Genomic DNA, 6000 nt, shown 5'->3' with positions numbered 1-6000 from the left:
TAATTTTTAATGAGTGGATTGGATCTGAAAGTAGGAATCTGTATATTGTGCCCTGAAGAAATGAATCCTAAATTCAGAAAATCCTGCAAAGTATTATTTTGGCAGTGTGTATGTACACACACACGGTTCACCGACAAATGTGCGCACGACAAAACTGCGCCAACAAAACCGCGGCGAGAAAACCGTGACATCGAAATTGCGGCCACAACAGCGCGCCGATAAAAACGCGCCTTCAACAAACAATGCGAAAACAACATAATAACCCTAACCCTAATCCTAAACCTAACCCTGAACCTAACCCTAACCCTAACCACGCTTTTGTCGGCGCGCTGTTGTCGGCGCACTGTTGTGGGCACGATTTCGACGTCATGGTTTTCTTGCCACGCTTTTGTCGGTGCACTTTTGTCGTGCGCGCATTTGTTGGGACACACACACACACACACACACACACTTACCTGTCCATTTTGTTCCTGTTCAATGCAAAGTATATTTTGCTTCATTTATCTACCAGCTAAAGGAAAAGGTTTCCCCTGTCCATTTCTCATTTCTGAAGAAGTTTTCATGGCCATGTGACCAGCATGACTATATACACTGAGGTACACAGAATGGTGTTAACTTTCCATTGAAGTGGTACCTATATATCTACTCACAATTGCATGCTTTCGAACTGCTAGATGGGCAGGAGCTGGAGCAGGTAATGGCAACTAATTTAGCTTCATGTCTAAGGCGGGACTAGAATTCATGGTCTCCTGGTTTTTAGCCTTCTGCCTTAACTATCAGGTAAAACTTGATCTCAGTTGCATTAAACAGTGTATACTATTTTAAAATTTATTTTCATTGCCACTACAACATATAACTGGAAAATGGCATTGAACTCTACCTTATGTAAATATTAAGGCTATTTAGTTCTCCAATAGCCTTCAGCATGTGTGGAATATGAATGTAGATTAAAACAGCTGCACCCTCTTCTGAAACAATGCACATTCCTAATAACTATATTGATGTAATATATTCTTTTGCAGAGATCTATACAGATGTTCTTTTGCATACGTTTATTCAGATGTTCTTAAAAATGCATAAATACGCAACCATTATCATTAAGTCCGGACTAAACTATAGGCAAAATAAAGAATTGAAAGATCCTTGTTTTTTTTCTTGTACAGCCATCATTATCTACACAAAATAATGAAAACATGGAGGGAGACAAGAGTAGCTGCCCAGAGTCCCAAGGGAGTGGGCGGCATACAAATTTTATTAAATTGAAATTGAAATTGAAATTGAAAACTTACACTGAGATTAGATATTGTAAGGGACAATTTTTTTTAAAATTTAAAGTATTTTTATTAGTAAAAGAAAAATACAACAACCAATAGCTGGTAAAAGACAATACAACATCCACTGTTTTGCTTTACATTTGACTACGTTTCGAGACATTCCCATAATATCAAACTCATTATAGACATCAAAGGTTAGGTATCTTCTTCCCTCCCTCCCTCTTTCCTTCCCTTGTTTCTTCTTTCCCACTCCCCTTCCTTCCCTCCCTCCTTCTCTCCTTCCCTCCTTCCTTCCCTTCTTTCTTTTCTCCTTTTCTCCTTTCCTTCCCCCTCCCTTTCCTCGCTCCATCCCCCCTCCTTCTCTCATACCTTCCCTGCTTCCTTTCCTCCTTCCCTCCTTCCTTTCTTTTCTCTTAAATTCCCTCCATTCTTCCCTCCTTCCTTCCTTCCTATCTACTCTCCTTCTCTCCTTCCTTCCCTCCCTCTTTCCCTCCTTGCTTCCCTAGCTTCTTCCCTCCCTCCTTCCTATCCCACTTTCTTCTCTTTCTTCTCTCCTTCCAATTTTTTTAAACCAGAGAAACATATTCAAACATTTACCAGCCCTTGCAACATCCTCTAAAACATTATTTTATGTTGTAATCTCATGACAATGTACTGTTTGACTGTTTTGTCCAAGATATTATTTTTTAAGAGCCATGGTGGTGCAGTGGTTATAGGCAAATTCGGCTGACTGATGCCTGCCAGCAGTTCAGCAGTCCAAGTCTCACCAGCTCAAGGATGACTCAGCCTTCTATCATTCTGAGGTTGGTAAAATGACGACCACGATTGTTGGGGGAAATATGCTGACTCTGTAAACTGCTTAGAGAGGGCTGTAAACAGGGGTAGGTTTCAACCGGTTCACGGTGGTCCCCGCGGACCGGTTGGTCGGTGAAACCGGAAGTAAGTAACTTCTGGGAACGCCGAAGGGCCCACCCGCCCGCCCACGGTCCTTACTGGTCTTTGAAGGCTTCTGCGCTTCCACGCAGGCACATGGCACATACAGCACCTGCGCGATTCTCCGTGAGCAGCTGGAGCATCGCGCAGGCGCTAAGACGCATGTGTAAACTGCACGCGTGCACGAGGACGCTGCCGGCCCCGTTCCAACCGTACCGGTGGGATGAGCAACCCACCACTGGCTGTAAATCACTGTGGAATGGTATATTTATAGTTCTAAGTGCTGTTGCTATTTTTAAAAACCTTAGCCTACAACTCTTACATGCATTTTAATTCTGATTAATACCTTTAGTAATTCATTTTCTAGTTAATGTTTTAGAATATGGTCCTCAGGTTATGGCCATTTGTTCAATGACCATTCAAAGTTATGACAACATTGAATGGGCGGTGGGAGATTTGTGACCTGTACTTAAAGTTGTGGTTGTTACAGTATCCCTGTGGTCACATGATTTGCAATTCAGGTGCTTGGCAACCAACTAGCAATTACAATGGTTGTAATGCTCTGATTTCATATTATCACCATTTGTGACTTTCCCTGCCACTTCCTACAAGTAAGGTCAAAGTGGGGGGACCCAGCAGGAAGTTACAAGTCATCCCCACTGCTTTTCTGTCCACCTTTGATCGGTAGTACCTACCTGCCCATCTAGCAACTACCCATGGTACCCCACCTGTTCTGACCCCCACCTTGTTCGTTCAGAAACGAAAGCCAAACAAAGCTTGCAAAGGAATGTTTTTATCAGTCCCGACTAGGGCTGGCTGCGAGCCCAAACTAAACACAGATAAAAGGCTCTGGCAAAAGTCTTCACTCAAACTAATACAAAACAGAATTACATAAATCAAGACACTTATCCAAATGCTTTTCTCAAGGGTTACACACGAACGGAGAACGTTGACTAGAACAGGAACGGAACGGAATGGAACGTTGACTCCTGCAACTAGGACGTGGCACCATCAGTCTTTTATCCGCAGGAGGAGATCCTAATGAGCCACAGCTGCTCATTATCCTCTCCTGTGAGTCGGTCAGCCCTGCATCCCGAAACTCACAGGAGGTTTCTGCTGAGTCACAACACCCACCCGCCCTCCATACCAGCCCCCCCATAGCACCTGTCTGCTGGCCTGTACTCTGCGGCACTCATTCGTTGGCTGCCCACTCGCAGCTATCATCTGCCAGCTTGGTTGCCTGAGACTCTTGCCTCTTCCCATGTCATGGTCTTTTGAGGTCCTCACTTAACAACCTACACAGTCCTGAGATGATGATGGCAACCAGGACTGCTGAGATTGCTGTCGATAAGTGATACAGTCATATGACATCACTCTTTATGACCACATCACTTGCCAATAGAAATTCTCGTCACAACTGCCATTGTAATCCAAGGACTACTCATAGAATATACTCATTCAGTAGGAATTCTAAGGTAATAATTCTAAATAATGATGAAAAAGGAATACCTACAATAACTTAATATGGGTCTTAAGGGAAAATATCAAGTTAACTTTAGGAATGTGTGCTAAGACTTCTTGGATTAGATACAACTTCTAAATCAATACCTTAAGGAAAGATGCTTAAGAAGATATCTCCCTTGTAGATTTCTGACTTATTTCCTCTTCAAATGGTTAATTACTTAAGATTAATGTTTGTGCAGATGAATCCACTTCTTATTTTTTGAATACCTTCAGTTTTTATCAAGGGATCCTAATCCTCTCTTTGTAATTGTGCAGAATTTCTTTACACAAATTACTAAGATAACGTTGATAAGTAAATAAAGAAAATTAATCATTGCACGATTTGAAGTCTACATAAAATCATTTCATGAATTATCATGATGAGAGTTTCTTTAGCATTATATATTTTTTAAAATGTTAAAAAATTCTCTAAACTATGAAACGGCCAAGAGTGGAATGGTAGGCGTGCTGTGGGAACAGGAGTAACTTTCAGCCAGCTTCCCAATAGATTTTGCTTGTGGGAGACCACAGGTAATGTCAGAAATGGTGATCACGTGCCTGCAGGAATGTTGTGATGGATGTTGCAAACAACTGCGACTTCATAGCCAAATGTAAGTCCCCCTTGTTCAGTGCCATAATAACTTTGAAAGGTTGCTGAATTAGTGCTTGTAACCAAAGGACTACCACTATATCCAGTCACCTGATTTTATGATTAAGAGTAATAGAAGGCTCACAGGTCAAACAGGAGACTTAACGTTACTGTACATCAGAAGATAAACCAACTTATTATAGATTTCTAGAAATCATTTTTCTTTGTTCCCAGCAAATTGGATTACAAACTGTTAAAGGAGGACCTTAATTTATGTATACCTGTAATTTATTCAGGGAAGCAGAAATTGCTTTCATTTGTGTATTTTCTTATTCCATCCTTATTGCAACAAGTTCTGGTTACCATACCAGGATTCACCGTCAAAAGCGCGAAACCCTTTTCTGCGCCGGCAAAACCGTGGACGTCTAATCCGCACCGTCTGAAGCGCTAAGCAAAATGCGACACTAGCACGCCGACATCTGTGTGCCGACGCAATGGCGCGCAATTCAAAAGGCTGTCAACTGTCAACTGCTTAAAACGTGATGCAACAAAATAAACTTTTACTAGCATTCAAAAGCTAACCCTAACCCTAACCCTAACGCTAAACCTAACCCCTAACCCTAATAATAATAAAACTAGTCAACAAAACTGATTGATTTGATGCAATAAAATAAACTTTTAGTACTACATTTTACTGTCTGTAATCAATATCTTTATTCCATTTGATGCCAAAAAATAAACTTTTACTAGCATTCAAAAGCTTAAAATAATGGTACATTTTACATTTGACTGTTTCTTCCTTCGCGGTTAAAATAAACTTTTACTAGCATTCAAAAGCTTAAAATAATAGTACATTTTACATTTGACTGTTTCTTCCTTCGCGCTTTCGTCGGCGCGCTTATATCGATGCGCTAATGTAGGCGCGCTAATGACGTCGCTTTCTTGTCGGCACTTATTTGTTGCCGCTATTTTGTCTAGCGCGCTTTTGTCAGATCACGCCATACCAGAGGTGGGTTACTACTGGTTCAGGCTAACTGGTAGTGGAATGTTGGCCTGGGTCACAGAACCGGCAGTGACCCAGGCTGGCCACGCCTCCAAACCAGTTTCTCAGTCGCTGCTGCCGGTATGTCCTTTTTTAATGTTCTGCACATGCGCAGAACTATTTATAGGCAACTGGCATGTGCATGCAGCACGTGCATAGCAAACCGGCAGTAACACCAGCAGCAACACACACCGCTACCATACACAATTATTCTTAAAGCTTCTCATATCCTGTGAGAAGGTTTTGATTGGCTGAAAGAGATTACATAAACAGATTGGATTTCTGAATCCTTAATCCTGATTTGACACCTAAATCATTACACCAGACTATCTTCTTTCTCCTGATTTTCAGGTGGCAGAAAAGGTGTGGGAATAAGTAAAGCATATTGTTAAAAGAATGTAATACAACTCCCATTAAAAAAAGATTTCATCTGGATCAATCTGGAAATTAAAAAAATAATAATCCTAGGAATCCAGATTGGTTTGTTTATTTATTTTTGGGGTTTTTTTTAAAAAAAAAAAGGTTTAGAATTCCCTCCCCCCAATTCTATATATGCCTGGGCATTTAGTTTTTGCGTTAAATAGGCATAACCTGGCAGTTTTGAAACTATAGTATTTTGGCTGGTGGGGTCTAGGAGAAGGGCCTTTTTTGCTGTGGCT

General features: G+C 41.2%; 1 protein-coding gene across 3 annotated transcripts in view; it reads right to left on the bottom strand.

The window, feature by feature from the left end:
• DOCK1 (dedicator of cytokinesis 1) overlaps window positions 1-6000 on the bottom strand; it is a 457702-nt gene that overhangs the window by 199268 nt on the left and 252434 nt on the right. The gene's annotated exons all lie outside the window — the stretch shown is intronic.

The sequence above is a fragment of the Thamnophis sirtalis genome, unplaced genomic scaffold (assembly GCF_051295495.1).
Source record: "Thamnophis sirtalis isolate CommonGarterSnake01/CBP01778 unplaced genomic scaffold, rThaSir2_p1.2 scaffold_11, whole genome shotgun sequence".
In the NCBI taxonomy this organism is placed as follows: Eukaryota; Metazoa; Chordata; class Lepidosauria; order Squamata; family Natricidae; genus Thamnophis; species Thamnophis sirtalis.
This window is presented reverse-complemented; position numbering and strand designations above follow the sequence as displayed.